General features: G+C 36.0%; 1 protein-coding gene across 28 annotated transcripts in view; it reads right to left on the reverse strand.

Moving 5' to 3' along the window:
- Positions 1-19,864, reverse strand: part of PTPRD (protein tyrosine phosphatase receptor type D) — a 1,257,748-nt gene that overhangs the window by 825,401 nt on the left and 412,483 nt on the right. For all 28 annotated transcript variants that reach the window (XM_054809724.1, XM_054809742.1, XM_054809753.1 and 25 more), the window contains exon 4: positions 4,819-4,862. The gene's annotated coding sequence lies outside the window, so the exon portion shown is untranslated. The remainder of the gene's footprint in view (positions 1-4,818; positions 4,863-19,864) is intronic.

The following is a 19,864-nucleotide window of genomic DNA, read 5'->3' on the forward strand; positions in this document are numbered from 1 at the left end:
TCCCTTTACCCACCCAGCCAGTCATGCCATCATAGAAGGCTATCAGATTGGTCACACACAACTTTTCTGATGAAATGAAGAACTAATCACTTCCAGAACGGGACTGCTGACTGGGATTTTTACATGGACATCAGCAGATCATATATAAAAGGAAGCTATGCAGGAAATATGCTGTCCTTGTTGCAGTTATAAAATCTCATATCCTGGGGTAATGGTAACTGCCCATAAGCTTCTAAACATGTGGAGTTCACAAAAGTACCACAATGCTAAAACCTTGTGCTGAGTTGCCTGCCATACATTACAAAGCATTTAGGAACTTGTGCCAGGTGGTTAATACACTGGAGGTCTTCCGTTTGTGCTTTTCAGAGAGGGAAGTTCCCATCCTGAAGCTGAAAATATTACTCATCTCTATTCTAGATACCTGGGTTGCATCTGTTGGTTGAGATCTCCCCAATGAGAGGTTTACTTTTATTTTCACAAAATGTAAATGGCCTAATTACTTTATTTTTAGTTGTTTTCTGCTATTTAATGTAAAAAAAAAAAAAAAAAAAAGACCTTTGGGTTTTATCTTTAAAACTCTAACAAGCCTTACTTTTGCCATTATAATAAACATAAGGTTACAAGGTTTTTGCACTGGAGTAATTAAGAGGAAAACATTGATAATTTTTCAGGACCTTCCCAGACAAAATAGAAATAATGAGCTATGGTTTTGGGGTTTGTAGTCACTTTTGAATACTCAAGGAGAAAAAGAAGTAATTCAGAGACAAAAACATACCATACATGTAGATTTTTTTTTTTTTTGGCTACTCTAATTTGACCCATATGCTGCTTAATCATTTTATGAGACTATAAAATTTTCCTCAGTTTATACCTGTCATTTTTTCATCCTGTGATATTTAAGTGGGATGTAGATGTGTTTTGCTAAATAGCTCACAGTTTTTAGCACATTTAAGGCTGAACTGTTCTCTTATGTCTTTCATTTTCACTTAGAAATAACACTAACATCTTTCTACTAATTTGGCTGTAATAAAAATATTAGAATTGTTAACAAATTCTCTTTAAGGAACACAGAAATTTATTATAAGAATACCAGAAAAATTTCTGCTGTATGTTGACAGACACAGAACTGAAAAATATTGCAAAGATCACTGAAATTTTCTCCATTTCATTGCTCAAAAAGTACATTCACTGGCCTTCCATTCAGAACTGATCAGTGAAGCAAAGGTTTGAAAGACTTTTGCTGGGAATCATTTGAACATGATCGTCTCAATTCATATGGACAATAAAAATAGATTTATATATGTATATATATGTTAAAGCACTTCAAAGCCTAAAGAACACAATTTTTTAGCTCGTTAAGATATAGATGCTGAAGCATGATGACATAACTACTGCTGTCATACGCTTTAGTTAATAACGATTATAATAGAATGAGATTAACACTTTTTTGTTGAGCAATACAGATTTGGTTGCAATGGTTCATTTTGAAAAATCATTGTTTCACATGATTGTGTCAAAACTGTGAACATGTAAGTACTTCTAAACACTTTTTCATATAAATCTCTTTCTTTGTGTAAGAAATTGATTTCTATTTTATTTCTTTCATTCCTTTCATTCATTTCCTTCAAGTTTATTTTAACATACAAGATTTTTCAATTGTTTCGGTCTGAAGTTGAACTACGTAAAATTATTTTTATTCCATTTCTTTGGAACAATGTGTCATAAATACAAACAAACAGCAGCAAATTATTACCTATATCATAAAAATTTATTATATATTTATTGAAATTTATTTTCTATTAAGTACATCATTGCATAATAGTAGTTGTGATAACAACTTTAACCTTTACTTGTAAATAAGGAACATAATTATTCTCCCTTGCAACCAAACACTCCTGTTGGCTGTTCAGAAGAAAAACAGCTGAAGATGCTTTCTAATCCAACATTTTTTTGAAATGTTTATTTGACTTTGGACAATGATATGATTATATCAAAAGAATAATAAATCTGAAAGGGAGAAATTTTTATTGTTTTGCTCACACTATATTTCTAGGAAACTTTTAGTCCTAATATTTTTAGAGATCTAGATAGGTTTTATTATAAGAAAGAACATCTTTTATCATTATAATGAGATAAGCTTTTGAATAGACCTACAATTAGAAAATATTCACTGTCTACAAACTTTGAAACCTGAAGCCATTTAAAACAATCAAAAAATAATTTTAAAATTAAAAATGTACCTGATTCCAGTCACTATTTCTCTGACATTTTTCAAAGATAATCTGTTAATTGAGTTTTAATGGAGTTTCATATTAGTCTGACTGATAAAGCAAATATTTGAAGTAGGTGCTAAACATTTATCATTTGTCAGGACAGAGCAGCATCAATTAAAAACTAAATTTCAGCCTCCCTATTTTTATTTCTCCAGAAACAGACATGGTTTGGTTTTTGAAAGATAGTTCAGCGTCCTGTTTTCACATATTGTAAAGCTGGGGTTTTTTTAAGCATCCTTGCTAAGTTTACAGACTTCTTTAAGACTTTAATTAAGAACATTTTTATTTTGTTAATATGCTTTGCATTTAAGTGCAGTCCAGGATTAACCTGATGAACAATTTTGCAAAGATTATCATACAACTTCTGTTGATATAATGTTAGCTTAATTCTGTAATCTGAATTTTGTGTGAAAATATGTTTATTCTTGGGGACATGGCAATGTTAGGATAATGGTTGGATTCAGTCATCTTAAGGGTCTTTTCCAACCTGAACGATTCTACGATTCTATTCTGTGATTCTATGAATATAACTGTAGTACCTATCTGGAATGGGTAAAAGGTAGTAACGCATAAGTAATCTACCGTATTTTGAATCAAAATGCTGCTTTTAGGTCATAACACTGACATTTTACTGTTCACTATCCCTTTTTCCTCCTAATTTACCAGAAATGTCTTCCTAATGTTACCTGCAACCTTATGAAGTAAACTGCATCCATAGAGTCTTCAGTCTGAAAACATCTTAATTTAGGAAAAGATCAGTTATCCTTCTAACATCTAAAGGTGTGGTTCAGACTTTGCTTATGAATCGTTGCAAGTTTGCAATAACTTTAAGAAAAGAAAACTGCATTTTCCCTTCTTGGCTTGCTTCCTCTGATTAGAACTTTATCTCTGCCCATCTACTGAAAATATCTTGAGGCATTATCGGGATACAACTGTGAATAGTAACGTATAGCTTCAGAACAAAGGGACATTCATTAATCTAGTATGACACCAATTTCTCAGTAGGCATGAAAAGAGCATAGCTCTGAAACTGAAGGGCTTATGCTAAATGTGTCTTAAAGTGCCCTGCAAATGTGAACTGGAAGTATAGTATATTCTCACAAAACACATCAAAGGAAGGGGAAAATGAAACTCATTAATTGAGGTAATAAAGATTTATGTTCAAGCAGTGAGGTGATGAAAATTAATACTACTCTGCTGAATGGAACGGAACTGTGACAATTGAAATGAATTGAAGATATACCTCAAGTGATTTCAGTGGCTGTAGGAGATTGCTTTTATATTTGGGGAAAGGAAAAATGAAAGATTCTCCCAGGAGCCAGTCACAGATGATCTGCTCCCAGTATTGCCCCTACCTTCAACCCATTGCATCTTTTTTTTGTGCGTAGTGAAACAGGCTTCATTTTCCTGGGTAGAAAGCTTCCATTTCTTTAGGGACTGGGCTTAGTTTTTGGTCTAAAATCCAAGTCCTAAACTCATAAAACCAAAGGAAAAATTCCAAGTGTGCTCATGTTCTCTTTTATAACTGTAGGATTACAGTAACTCGACTTTTTCCACTCAAACACACTTTGTGGTATCTTCAACAAATAGAAATAAGGATTAGCAGCAAGCATTGTAATGTAACATCATACTGCTTAGAAATCAATATTACCTACATTGGACTAATTTTGCTGTTGTAAAACAGCATCACAACTTCTTGACTCAGCAGAGACTTTACACAGCAAAGACTTTGCTGCTAGTCATTCCCTCAATATCAAGCAGTTACCAGATACTCTTATTTCTGCTCAAGCTATGCCATTGAGTCACCAGCATTTGAACCTGCTGTTATTGGGATAAATCGAAACAGTACAAAATGTGGACATGAAAAATGCCTTAGTTTTAAAGCTCATCAAGTACCCTATGTGAGACAGAGATATAAATTGTATATTAGACTTATGTAATTTTTTTTTTTTTTTTTAACAACAAAAAGCATCTTTACGAACACTACAGGGAAGGTAGACATTTCAGGCACAGAGAAAGGAGAAAAGCCAGTGATTAATAGGTAAATGCATAAAAATAATTTTCCAGGTGGTCTTTACATATGGAAGATGTACATCAATGAAAAGATAGATGTATAGCAATGAAAAGACACTGATAAGTGTATTTATCACTTTTTTTTTTTTTAAGAATAGCTCATCTTCCTTTGGTTTTCTTTTCTAGAGGAAAGTGACCTGAAGCAACAAAAACACTTCGGATGTTTCTCTGTTCATAAAATTTTAGATGATCATGAGAAACATAGCTGTTAAATATTTGATACTAATTTACTAAAGCTGTTAATGTTTAAATTCACTGTACTCAAAAGTAGGTTACTTAGTGAAAGCCCCTGCTGAGATCAAGGTCAAGTCTGAATAAATGGTGTAGGACTTGGTAAATAGGACTCAGTGGGACTGGCTTACTGTTTTTAAAATTCATGGATAATGGCTTAATTTCATTGAAACTCAAGATACAGTATCCAGTAGTTACTATTATAATGAAATTATTAAGGACAAGGAATTTTTTAACTTACTCTTCTCCGAGGCACATCCTGTTGCTGTGTCTCAGGATAGAGATCTAAAAAAAAAAACCATAAAAAAGCATTTGATATTACTGGTGGTAACAGTCCTGTTGTTAAATAGCATGATTTTATGCATGCACAGATTTATGTTTGTTGATAGGAATAGTCAGAAAGAGTTATGACTCATAAACATTGCAATACCTGATACATACCTGAAAAGAACAATTAGCAATAAAAGTGGAAATGCGCTTCTGCAGTTATTTCTTTCCTCTTTTAAATGTATCTGATATTTCTGAATTTTCTTACAAGTCTTATTATGAATTTCAAATCATATAAGAGAACATTTTTAATTGCAATATTCATAACTGAATGTTTAAAAGATGTCATCAGTGAGAGTCTAAAATGATGCAGAATTCAATATTTGTAGTCTGGGTCAACATTTTTAAACATATATGTTTGCAATTCTTGAAATATTTTTTCAGGCTTGAATCGGTTTACAGATTTTAATGATATTTAAAGACCAACTCAAATAAAACCTCTATAATGTAGAGCACTTAAATGCACTATTTTCAGGGCTGCATAAAATATTTTATTAAATATTATAAATTGTCTCAGGGTTTGGGGTTTTTTTAATTTGTTTTTTTGGAAATGTAGTACTCAAGTAATAGTAATTAGATTATAATAACTAGGGTAGGCTATCAACATTACCTTCAGTGTTCCTATATCTGAGTCCTTGATATTGTTGCAACAAAACTATTCATATGTAGAATTTTGATATGCCATTGCAGATTTTTGCAATATTTCATAATAAAGGATGAAAGGTTTATCAGATTGATTTGAGAATTGGCACTTTATTCGGAAGTAATTTGACCTTGTATAATATCTATACAAACATTTCTGATGTGCACATCTTAAGATTGTCATGCATTGGAGAAGGAAGCTCTGTTCATCAATTTTGCTCACACCTTTTTCTGTCAGTATAGGTATATATGCACCCCTAGCATGAAACCTGTACACGCAGTGTTCACTAAGTATTCCTAATGCTTCTATTCAGAAAAACTTATGGTTATTAGAAGTGTGAAATGTTAAGGGATGCAAGCTCTAAAGAATAAAAAGAGATATTATTAGAAGGTTGAAATCCACCACACCAGTATATAAAGATCATGGGTTTAGCCTGACAATAATTAGAAATGCTGAATCTTAAGGGTCCAAACAGGAGAAGATTAATTGCTTCCAGGAAGGATATTTCACTTTATGGGGACAGATGAAGAAACTTCTGTTAAGCAATTTGACTGTATAAATAATGAATACTTGAAACTCATCTGGGATCAAGATTTTTCAAATATATTATTGGGAATATGGACAAGCGTGCAGAAAGCAGATAGAAGTAAAAATTACTATCAGGATTTATATCAGAAATAATATATGGTCAGTTCACTACATGACTGACTACACTGCTTATTACTGCTCTATATGTGCAGCTGTTGGCCTAAACAGTTATTGATAATGCCGGTTCCTCTGCCAAAAAAAAAAAAAAAAAAAAAGGCACCAAAAACCCCAACAAAAGCAAGCAACCAACCAAACAAAAATAACCAGATCTAACCAAGGGCTCAGAATGCACAAACTTATTTCAGTCTTCGTTCATATCAGTTAGGCTCTGAATTAATTTACTTCAGAAGCTGAGTTACACTCCTGTGACTTATTCACACTTTTAAACTTTGCAAAGTTAAAGTTGTAATTAGCAGTGACTATAATGTAAATTATTACTTTCCTCCTTTTGAACTTAATGGAATAATGTAGACACTCTAAAACCCTTCCACAGCTCACCTTTAAGAGCAGTGACTGATCTTGTCACTTGTCAGATTTGTTGAAATGTTTCAAGTGGGGTTTACTGATCAATATCTATATGGAGGGCATAAGAAAGAGTACGTCATATTCTGCAAGAATTCTTTAACTGAGTTTAGAAGAGGGGGGCATATCTTTGAAGTGAAAGAAAGGCTACTGAATTCTTTAGATTCAATAACCTATGCACTTCTTTTAAGAATCTGTAAGGATCAGTGAAAGCACACAGGACTATTTCAAAGTGTCTAATTCACAGCATCTTAAAAAAAAAAATAATTAAAAAAAATAGAAGAAGGCAAGAGTTCCTTTCACATGGCAGATATCTAATTTCAGGATGTTATTCTCAGGATAATAAATATGCAATAGAGCACCAAGTGCTTATTCTTGAATACAGGCAAACCAGTCATGTCCTGGGGTGCCACCTCACCAAGGTGATGTCTGTTTGGCAGCTAAAAGTGACGTGTTTCCTCATGAAACTGTTACTCCCTTCTGCTGTCCTTCCTAACCCATTCCTCAAAATACCAACTTTTCTATGGTGTTCCTTTATAATTTAAAATCAGTTATTGGACAATAGACCTTCCAGATAACTTAGTAATTGGCTTCCAATAGTAGTCCAACCTCGTCTCCCCCATGTCAGTTTTACTAGACCTGAAGCTGAATTATGTTTTACTTGAAGGACTAATGTTTACAAGAATTCCAGAAATAAAGAGTTAGTGTCAAGAAGAGTGACAGGAACTGAAAAATAAGAGCTACGCACTGAACCTAAACAGAGATCAAAGATGTGTTTTGAGCTTTTATTGATTGTTTAAGAAAACAAACAGGTTTCTTGGCAGCAACTAAGTGACCTGTGTGATATTTGGCCAGTGTGAATTAATTCCTTCTTACCTTATTTACATTAGTATCAATTGACAACAAGGTCACTGAAGTTGATATGTTACAATGATGAAAGTATGCACAGAAGTTACAAGATTTCACACTGAAAAGGTAAAGTGACTTGATTCACTCATAAAAGCCCAAAGGATATTTTATGACAATAGATATTTCATGAACATAGCATGAACATAGCCTCTACCAATGGGCAAAAATAGCTTAATCTTTTGCATTGCTTTCAGATGGTTTATGGTAATCTCCAGTTGAAGAATTTCAACCTCACTTTTCAAGCTCACTTTTGGGGAGCTTTGGGAATGAAGACTGAGGGGGCTATGCACCCACATCGTTCCTGAACAGAAAATAATCTTCCCTTCCACTTCATCTGATCAAGCATTAAACAGTGATTGAGCTATTTCATACTTCTGCTTTCATGATGTGTACGATCAGAAAAAAGGACACAGCAGCTTTGTTCTTTGAAGAACTCTTAGTATTTTCTCTGAATAGCAGAATTCCTGTGCCCTGAAATCCAAGGCCTGTTCCTTACTTGTTCCATGTCCATGAAGTATATCATGCAGAAAAAGAAAAAGCTACTCTGGGCAGTATATTTCTGTCCCCAGGCATAGGTTTGTTTGGGTTTTTTGGGGGGTTTTTTTGGTGTGGGTGGGTTTTTTGGGTTTTTTTTTTCTGGGTTTGTCTTATGCCTTGTATTGGTTCTGGCTGCGATGGAGTTAATTTTCCCCAGAGCAGCCCTCGCAGCGCTGTGCTGTGCATTGGTAGCCAGCAAGGTGCTGGTGACACACCAGGGTTTGGCTGCTGCTGAGCAGTGCCGGCACACATCAAGGCTGTCCCTCCAACATTTCTGCCCCCCTCAGCAGCAGGCTGGGGGTGGGCAAGACCTTGGGACCAGACACAGCTGGGACAGCTGGCCCACCCTGGCCAAGGGGACGTTCCGTTCCGTATGGCCTCTGCTCAGCGATAAAAGCTAAGAGATAAGGGGAGGAAGGGGGGGCATTCGTTATTTATGACATTTGTCTTCTGGAGCAACTGCTATGCGTACTGAAGCCCTGCTTCCCGGGAAGTGGCCGGACATCACCTGCTGATGAGAAGTACACAGTAAATCTTTTGTTTTTCCTTTGCTTCTGCATGCAGCCTTTTGCTTGATTAAACCACCTTTATCTTGATCCATGGGGGTTTTTCCATCTTTTTCCATCTTTTCTCCCTTCCCTGTCCTGCTGAAGAGGGGAGTGATAGAGCAGCTCAGTGGGCACCTGGCATCCAGCCAAGGTTAAACCACCTCATGCCTTTTCTTGATTATATTATGAAAGATGCCTCAGCCCTAAGACTTTAGAAAGGTATTTCAGTACATTAAAGACAGATGTAGATTTACCAAAACACTTAATCATCTAATTCTCATCAATGTGATTTCTAAAAGCACCTGTGTAGGTTAGGTGTTCAGGTGCTTTTCCAAGCATGCTAATTCTTCCGAAAATACAGGCTGCAAGCCGTATCTCAGAGTTGAAAATTAAAGAGGTGTTGCCATGACTAGACAGATGCTAATGACTTCAACAGCTATTCTGAGATTTTTTTATGGAGGCATCTTAATCAAGAGCATCTGATCCTTCTTTTGGGACTAGGACTGATGGGAGACTTATGGTCTCAGCTATAGCAGTTCTGATGATGTGTGTGTGAATACTTCTTCCATGGATATAAAGCCACTGAGTAAACATTAGCTTATTTATGGAATGGTATTTCTTAATAAAGTTGCAGCCAGAGGCCTTTAAACTAGATCTGACTGTTGTATACTTACTTGTGCCAACTGTTAAGTGTCGGTCAGTAGTATGAAATATTTACTATCTGAGGCAAAATACTATCTGATGAAATTGAAAGAAAAAAATAAGAATCTCTATCAAAATTAAACCTCTGTTGAAAATACACTCAATTACTGTCAAAAGACTTTTTAAAAAAAGTATTTAAACTTTAATGTATGAATGTCTCATATTGATTTATTAGAAATTTCAAGCTAAGAAAATGTGAGGTATTTCAGTTTGTTGAATGCCTTGAAGCATCTTTTTTGTAAAGGCCAGCTAGCTAGGGAATATCTAATTCCTTGCAACAGCTTGTCAGTTATAGGTAAATACACACATTGGAAAAGCACAAGTGTTCAGAATAGGGACAGTAAACAAGAGTTCTTTTGTGTACCAAATCTTTCTACAAGGGGAGAATGAAGTGATATCAACACATAAAATGCATAGCTTATAAACACCTACAAAATGAAAATAAATAGAAAAGCATTCTCCAAGACATGTGTTCATAAACACATTATTAATTCACAGCAGAGGAAAAAAAGAGGAAAATATATACAAAATGCTGTCTTGGGATACCATCCAGAAGTCCTCGTTGCATCATGGTTAATTTCATATCTATAAGTGACTTTCCTTATATAACACAGTACACAGGAGAGAAGAATTTTATTTCTTAAGTACTGTCTAGCTGGATGTAGAATTAGGACTGAAATGAATCACTTCTAGTCACAGCATATTAATCTCCAAAATCCTCTTCATATGGTACCACTAAATGATAATTTTTAAATATTAATACATCTTTGGAAGCACAGAAGATGCATGATCTTTCTCTTCCTACTTAACTACCTAATATCTAACACAAATATTTAACATTCAGTCAAAGGTATTACATCTTCAGTTTTGCATCAGAATAAGAAAGCTGGATAAAATACTGACTGATCTCCATTTTTACTCTTATAAAAAGAGGAAACTGCTGGGAATTCTTGGTAATACCCTGACTTAAATTTATAGGCACAAAAAAATAGCCATGACACCCATTTAGACAAGATTTGTATGTCTGTTTTGTAGTAAAAAATAAATAAGTAACAGAAGTTGCATTCAATATCTTTGTTTTCTGATACTCTTGACTTTAAATCCAAGGAGCACTTTAATTCCTTGTGTTCTACCTCAACAGCACTAAACAACTGTTCATTGTGTAATTCCAACAATTTCCATTATTGTCAGGTCCATAGGAAAAGTATGAGTATTTTCATTCACTAGCTTCTTAAGTAGAATGTTCCAGAAATTTAATCCTGTTTCGCTATTTCTGCATAAATTTGAACACATAGACCTTAAGTTTGATAGTCCAGAGGTGAGTAAGCCCACTGGAGCATGCAGATCAGGCCAAAATCATTGAAGTTATTTACTTTTCTTACAGTTTGTGAAGAGTTTCTTAACCATAAAGAGGCAGAAAATTAAAGCAACAGTGAATGTTTTAAGTCCAGAAGTTATTATTAAAGGAAATGTAAAATTTTCTGTATGATCATGCTATACTTGACTCTGCTCTTGTACATATGATATAGAGGTATTCTTAATCATTATGCTGATAATGACCTAATAAATACAATATCTCTTCATCATACATACATTACATCATACTCCTAAAAGCACATCTTAACATTACTCTTTCAAAATCACTACAGGACTCTGCTACTGCCAAAGAGAGTAGTTATACTAATGTGCAATGACAGCAGTGTCAGAATTATACCCAGACTGATTCATATTAGTTCATAAAAGAGTATCAGAACCTCTGATAGGGGTAGGGGGTCAGAATCTGTGTAAGTGGTCTGTATTAGTTCTGGCAGCTGAATTGCACCTGTGAGTGATACAATGGTAATTGTACCATATTATCAGCCTGCAATACTGACATTAACGTGTCACATCACTGTACCATTAAATGGATGGAAAGGTAATATTTGTCTTTGATTTCTTTTTAATTTTTAGCAGGGAAAATGTTTTCTGTGCAAGACATGTAACATAGAATACTGAAGGAGGAACATTTCCACAATATCCATGCATCTGACTTTTTTTTCTCTATTAGGTTTATTTTACGTTTTTCCTAAAACGTATGTAGAACACACCCAGAGAGCACTGTTTATCCACTAAACAAATTCAAGCTATATGTGATTTGTCCTCTGTCTTTCACCATGATAAACTCATTGTTAACTTTTCCTACAGTGACTCAGCCACCTTCACAGCATTGCTTCAGATCTTTAAGCACCTCTGTTTTCAAGTGTCTAAGAAGAGCTACACAACACAGTAACTTTTAGCATAGGACTAACATCAATATCCTCAGGTGCTATCTGTTATTATCTCAGCTTATCTATTCCACTTTTAGTTTTTCTGGAAGCTATCCCCAGTAAATAGTCAACCCTACCTAAGGGAATGTTTTTTATTAGTACTAAAACTTACAGGAAAAAAAAAATATGACAAAACATTCTCATCTTCCCTTAAGTCTTACCATTTTCTGTACATTTAGAGATACTCCATCTACTTCAAACGTTTCTGATAGGCATGTTCTTGTGTTTACATCACTGTTCTCTCAACCCCCCCCCCAAAAACAAGACCCTCACTGAAAGCTTTACCTTCCTCCTCCTCCTCCTCCTTCCTCTGCCCCTTCTCTCCAGACCATCTTAACCATTTAGGTTTGCTGTCTCTCTTCAGCCTCTTAACTTTAGTAACACAGCTATGTAACTATGTAATATCTTCATCACTAAAAGCATGGCCCTTTTTTGTAATTGTGGGTTTTGTAAGGTGGCTTATTTACATCTATGGTTTTTCCATTAACCTGTAATAACTTGACACGAATTATCTCATCAGCTAGTTCGGACCCTTTATTTGTAACTCTCCTGGCAATTTAGAACACATTAAAAAGCTTTTCCCATTGCACAGTTATTGTTTCTGATTCTAGTTTTAGCATTATTTCCTTCTGAGAAAGTATTTCAGAGGCAGCAGTCTCAGATCTCTAAAGGAAATGGTATTTTCTACCCCATGTCTTGGCTGCACATGCTTTTCTTCCTGCAGAATTGTATATTGAAGGTGATAACTTTCAAGGGATGCTTTTTCTCAGCCTGAAAGAAGCTTGATATACCGTTAATATCAATGGGATAGGAAGTTTGCGTTGCTTCACACAGCATATATGAAGGACAGGGAGGAAACTCTTCCAGATGAAATAAAGGTAATTCTTTATGTTAATGAATTTAAAAAAAAAAAAAATCTGTTAAGAAACTTTTTTACTTGAAGGGGCATACAGTAAAGAACTGACCAAAAGCTTGCTTCAGCAAACATATAAGTGGTGATATGAGTAAATGGCAAGGGGACAAAAGAGCTGCCACCACCACCACACTTGCAGCATCATGCTGCAAGGAAAAGAGTAGCTTCTTACCAATGCTTGCTTTTCATGTTACATCACTGTGTAAAACCACTCTTTAAGAGATGTTGTGTTTCTGAGCCAGCACGCTGACTTTGAGTTCAGGGTTTGTGCAGAACACAACTTAAGAGACCCAAAAGGACAGCTGTGGTGAAGAGGGTAAACTGATAACACTTCCTGCTGAGTTAGCTTATTCTGATCCTATAAAGTAGTGGACTTTCTTCTAAAGAGGATCTTCTGGTTTGAGACAAATAAGTAGAATTCTAATTATTTACATATTAGTGTCACAAATTCTAATGATTTACACATTAATGTATCACAATAGCAGTCTCATTTGCCCCCTCCTCCAACATTAAAAACCAAGGAAAAGGCATGCATGTTAACCCTATTATTTTGGACATTTTCCAGTTTGGATAATTGCATTGCCTCTACTAACAGTTCTCCTGCAGTTTCAATTAGATACAATGTTCTTTTTCACTGTCCTGAGCTCTTGTGCAGTATTGCTGTTCACAGTTTAACAGCTGCCACATTTCACTCAAGAGGTGCTTGCATTTCAGTATTTAATGAGATGAGTCTTATAACAGGGTTTTCAATTAGCTGCATTGTGACTTTTAAACTGCAATCTGTATCAGTAAAATTAGATGCTGTGGGAATGTAGAATTTCTCAGAAAAAGTTCAGATAGCTTAGATAGGAGTCAGATGTCCTGTATAACACAAAGATGCAGAGATATCCTGAAAATCAGGGTTTCTATCAACTGAAATAAGCAGTAGCGTAGGGAATTACAATCACTCCACCTTTCTTCTTTGAACATATAGAATTTGTTATTTATTTATTTGTTATTTGTTGAATTCTGTGCAAAATGGAACAGTTTGTGTAGGGAAGGCTGACCATAACCTCAGTCCACATCTGTCAACATCTCCCACTTTTCTCCTCCTACTGAAAACAAACTGGACGTGCTCTTGAGTTCCATCAGAAGAAACAGAGAATCGGGACAGCTTTATCACGCAATAAGTGAATATTCTGCACCTAGCTGTAGCTGGAGTGGGAGAGAAGTGATTGTCATTGCTGTCTGTTGGTATAAAGGAATGACCCCAAGTAAGAGAAAGGTCTCAGGAATTTTTGGAAGAATTTTTGTGTTGGGTTTGTGTGGCAGGGTTTTGGTGGCGGGGGGGCTACAGGGGTGGCTTCTGTGAGAAGCTGCTAGAAGCTCCCCCTGTGTCTGATAGAGCCAATGCCAGCCGGCTCTAAGACGGGCCCGCCGCTGGCCAAGGCCAAGCCAATCAGCGCCTCTGTGATAACATATTTAAGAAGTAGGAAAACACTTGGAGAGAGAGCTTTTGCAGCCGGAGAGAGGAGTGAGAAGATGTAAGAAACTCTGCAGACACCAAGGTCAGTGCAGATGGAGGGGGAGGAGGAGCTCCAGGCGCCGGAGCAGAGATCCCCCTGCAGCCCGTGGTGAAGGCCATGGTGAAGCAGGCTGTCCCCCTGCAGCCCATGGAGGAAGGATGAGGGGGTGTAGCGATTCCACCTGCAGCCCGCGGAGGACCCCACGCCGGAGCAGGTGGAGGCACCTGAAGGAGGCTGCGGCCTGTGGGAAGCCCACGCTGGAGCAAGTTCCAGGCCGGACCGGTGGACCCGTGAAGAGGGGAGCCCACGCCAGGGCAGGTTTGCTGGCAGGACTTGTGACCCCGTGGGGGACCCCACACTGGAGCAGTTTGCTCCTGAAGGTCTGCACCCCGTGAGAGGGACTCCATGCTGAAGCAGGGGAACGATGAGAGGAGTCCTCCCCCTGAGGATGAAGAGGCGGCAGAAACACCGTGAGATGAACTGACCATAACCCCCATTCCCCGTCCCCCTGTGCCACTGAGGGGGGGAAGGTTGAAGCCGGGAGTGAAGTTGAGCCCAGGAAGATGGGAGGGGTGGGGGGAGGTGTTTTAAGATTTGATTTTATTTCTCATTCCTCTACTCTGTTTTGCCTAGTAATAAATTAGATGAATTCCCTCTCTAAGTTTGGTCTGTTTTGCTCGTGCCGATAATTAGTGAGTGATCTCTCCCTGTCCTTATCTCGACCTGCAAGCATTTCGTTATGCCTTTTCTCCCCTGTTTAGTGAATGAGGGGAGTGAGAGAGCGGCTCTGGTGGGCACCTGGCCCCCAGCCAGGCTCAACCCACCACAATTTTCAAAGCAAAGAACTGAAGAAGATACTTGTCTACATCAGTTGGAGAGATATTGAAGTACTGGAGAAAATCTGGTGTAAAAAAATACATTTGTCCTTATCATTACTTATGGTCTAGCTACAGGTAGTTTCTCAGTGTGGTTTTTGTGAATCTCACTGCTTAGCTCTCCGCACAAATGTGGGGGGGACCTAAAGCAAGCATTCAGAGATTCAGGAGTCAGATTTCAACATTCAAAATTCAAATTCAATCACTGAAAACTGATACAACACAGGAATATTAAACACCATTTGGTAAAAGACTGAGGCAGTCCCCAGTCTGTGCTCAGACCCAACATCGAAACTGTATGTGATTCAGTGCTTTTAACTGAGATTAACTCCTGTCTGTCACTCAAGAATGAATCACCACTAACAGTTGGGTCATATTCTGTGCACTCCTGAAGCAGATTTTCCACTTCAGTTTCATCTGGAAGGTATCCAGTTTGCAGACCCAGGACACAGAGTGAAAGAAAGCCTGGTCAGTGGAGGCAGCCGGAAGATTCTCTTCAAAAGCCTGGTTAAAACTCTAATGCTAATGTTAACACTATGTTTGTAAAATGTTATTGTAACCCATTTTACTTGTAAATCCTAAAATAAACAATGCCAAGATTGTGTTTGCTGATGATGCAAATAGAAATGAAAGGAAAATGGATGAGATATTAATTCTAAGATCTCATTGCCTGGACAGCTATGGAAATAATATTTCTAGAATGCTGCTGTTTCTCAAATGCTTTGTATACTATCTAAACATCTGCAGATGAAGCAAGGCATAAAAGTAACTGTGAGTTATTTGTGATGTCAACAGATGACATGATGTAGCAAACACTGAAAATATAGCAAGCCCCCCCAAACAGCTGGATTTTTAGAGATACCTACACAAATTTTGTAGCAAGATAAGGAAAGAATAGGTGTGATTTTTCTTAAAACCAAATTATGTTAAAAGAAGTGTGATTATCTAAATGCAAATCTCTTCTTAGTTTTAATCAGCTACATATCAATATGTTTCTCCAGTTCTGTTGATTCATTTCCCTTTTTTACTTTTTTAGCTCTAGATAAAGGAATTATAGAATACTAATGACAGAACTATGTGAACATGCAGATATACAGAAAAACATTTCTTGGAGCACTTTGAGATACACATAATTTCTGAGTTTATCCATTTATCTGGCCAGGTCTATATTTGATCTTCATACAGCGCCAATTACTATTGCTGAATTAAAATCTCTCTAGCAGGGAATTAAAAGTTTTGTTGTGCAGTTAGTTTTTTGGGTTTGGGTTTGTTTTTTTTTTTTAATCAAGAAACAGACAAAATTTTATGTGATACAGCAAAATACATCTCAGAATAACAGTCTTTCCTGTATTCCTGTGTGATACAAGTACTCTTGCATACAAAATTTATTTTATAATATCTTCCATAAGGTTGAAATCTTCTTTCTTTTAACTAATCACTTCACCTTTCAACAAGCTTTGTTAGATCATTGAATCATGACGAATGATTCTTTACATATTAGTATATTCAGTTCAGATGAACTAACAAATTAAAATGTAATATGAAATGATGACACTGAGAATATTAGGGACAGTCCTTTTGATGTGGGGAAAGAATTCATAATTAGACTAAGATTTGCCCTTTAATTAAAACATTATCACACTGATAATGCTGAATGAAATGCAGTTTTGAGGAATTCAGTGAAATAACATTAAAATGACAAGAAGCTATCACACGTTTTTTGTCCTGAAGCAGCCATATTTCATTACACAGTACTGAAGGTTAGAAAGCAATCAAGTGTGTTTTGCCATCTCTGTCTCAAGCTAAGGTAATTATTAGTCTGAGAGTTTCTCTCTCTCCCCCACCCACCCTTATTTTTTTAACTGTGCTTACCCAAGAGGAAAATGAACCACAGTACTTATCAGCACAATGCATACATCAATGATACTGAAGGCAACTGACCATGGCTGGAGCCATAGGTTAGCTGCAAATCCATTAGTGATTAAAAAATAAATAAATAAAAAAATCTGTGAATCTAGGCTACAGCTGAGCAATAAGTATAGAAAAGTCACAAAACATGACAATGTAATTTGCATTAATATTGGATCAGAAAGTCTCTTAGAAGGTCAAGTAACAGAGGTGAAAAGTTATCCATAAGGGGACTAAACCCAAACTTTCTAAAATAATAATAATGTCAAAAATGCTTCAGTCATGTAGTTATTTGCACTCAGCCTGAAAAAAATATTAAAAACACTTCTTTTTTTTACACAAAGAGATTATAACTACCAGAAGATTATAAAAGGAATAAAAAAACCCTAAAAGACCCTTAAGTTCTTAAGTGGGACAATGATCTTAGACTAAAGAGACACTAGCATTTCACATTAAAAGCTCAAGATGACACATTAATTCTAAAATAGTTTGTATTCTTTTGGACTTTTTATTTATTTATTTTAATCTTCTTGATCCTGTTTTAAGTTCAAGTTATGCAAGTTGGATTTTAGCAATTCTCATTTTAATTTCATATTTTCCATAGTAATCTCCGTGTGTTAAAGGTTATTAATTTGTACTTATTTTATTTTTTTCCATTAGTTATTAATACTTTGCAACCTACTTAAAGTTTCATGAAATTTCATGAATGGTCTATTTCTACACTTACTACAAAATATTTCTTTTATATATTACATAAAAATTACCATCATAAATTTGACTAACTCCCTCTTCTGGTCAAAAGAAACTTTAAGAAGGAAAAGGCATCATTTTATATGCAGTTATACTTGAAAAAAAGAAAATGGTCATTTACCTAATAATCATGTTTGCAGATGGTCTTCATATCATCCAATATTTTTATTTAAATAAATGCATGTTTGAAATCTCTATCTTTTATCAAGTTTTTGTTTTATCACTAAAATAATCTTAAATCATTGCATCCAAAGATTAATATGACAGGTATAACTGATACTGACATATTTAACATTTTATTGACTTCATTGAAGGATCAACTATAAATTTCTGCAGATCATAGAATCATAGAATCATTTTAGCTGGAAAAGCCCTTTAAGATCATCAAGCCCAACCATTAACCTAGCACTGCCAAGTCCACCAATATACCATGCCCCTCAGCACCACATCTATGAGTCTTTTAAATACCTCCATGGATGGTCACTCAACCACTTCCCTGGGCAGTCTGTTCCAATGCTTGACAACCCTTTTGGTGAAGAATTTTTTCTCAATAGCCAATCTAAACATCCCCTGGCACAACTTAAGGCCATTCCCTCTTGTCCTATCACTTATTACTTGCTAGAAGAGACCAACACACATCTCCTTTCAGATTGCTGTAGAGAGCAATAAGGTCTCCCCTCAGCCTCTTTTTTCTTTTTTTTCTTTCTTCATTGTTTTTTCAAGATGGAAACCCCTTGTTTTTATAAAAGCAACCTAGGTGAAAACTGGATTTCACAAAACAATTTTGTTTCTGTTAACCTATGCATACTCAAAATTTAAGCTACTCACTATGAAATACCGTCAAATAGAGGTTGAAGACAGAACTTTTTCTTATAAATTTCATTATTTATAAAGTACATCAAATATGTCACCTACAAGCCAACTATCCAAACTACAGAATGAAGTTTGTAAATTCTGGTTGAAAAGTTTTATAAACTAAATTAATAAATTCACCAGTTGATACAATGAAAGGGAAGTATTAAATCTCTTATTAAAAAGAATTATAAAAATAGAGAAATTGCAAGGTTCAGTAATAGTAACTCTTGTCTCTATCAAAGGAAACCCAAATATTTTTGAAACAAATAGAGACTTGAGAAACTTCTATGTTTCTATAGCATAGTACCATCTTTTTGCCTGAAGGGAGGAGAGAATCGTGGGGTTATCACTGTTTAGAAAAATAAGTCTCAGCAATATGAACATTTGAATGTCAAAATGTTGCATGTGCACAACTTCAATTTGAATATTAGCTTAGTTGTTGTTTTATGGTTCTCTTACGTGTGGAAATGTCTTTACCTCTCCCACACATTTCCAAATATGTATTTTAAAGTTTGCATGTTTTTTTTCTCTACCTTTTAAAATGAAACTTACTGCTATTGTGTAATTGTATTCTTGGCTGGTTAAAACATGTAAAAAATGCAAGCCCAAAGATCAATCTTCTGCACTAGCTTGACTTTTTGTGAGAAAATTGCTTCTCATTGTGGAACTTTCCAACTCTCTGACATTACAGTGATCTTTGCATGGAGGGCTGTTTCGGGACAGATTGTACACAGAATGGAATACAACCCTTTTAGATGCACTCATTGCTGAGCACAAACCGTGACTTTTCTGTAGACACATGTCTGCATCTGTGCCTGTGTGCCCATGTGTATTTCTTGTGTGTCTGTACAGCACACCTGTTCCCCAGGATTCGGCATGTGGTTACGACGTGCTCCTGGGCTTGCTGCAAAAGATGGCTCAATGATTTTTGTGTGAGTAAGTAACCTGTTCACTCCTTTCAAGTGACTCATAATGCCTGAGCATAATCTTGATACCTAAAATAGCTTTAAAATAGATTTATGGCTAAGCACAGTTGACAGTCTGACTAGATACAAAGGTACTGCATACCTGAGGACAGGTGTAGGAATGACATCTGGCTGTTTCTGCTATAGTTATAAAACCATTGACTAATTTAGGGTGGAAAGCATCTCTGGAGGTCATCTAGGCCAACAATCTCTATGTGTGGTCCGCCAATAGTAGCCAGCACTCTTGGCCCAGTAAAGCAGAGACAGAGGGTATATGAACAGTACAGGCCCAGCCTGTACTGAGTCTGGTACTTTATATTAAATACTTGTTTTATTGGTTGGTTTTTTGGTTGTTCGGGGGGGGTGTGTTATGTTTTGGTTTTGTTTGGGTTTTTTTGGGTTTCTTTTTTCTTTTTTTTTTTCTTAAAAGTTGA

The sequence above is a fragment of the Grus americana genome, chromosome Z (genome assembly GCF_028858705.1).
Source record: "Grus americana isolate bGruAme1 chromosome Z, bGruAme1.mat, whole genome shotgun sequence".
NCBI classification, from domain to species: Eukaryota; Metazoa; Chordata; class Aves; order Gruiformes; family Gruidae; genus Grus; species Grus americana.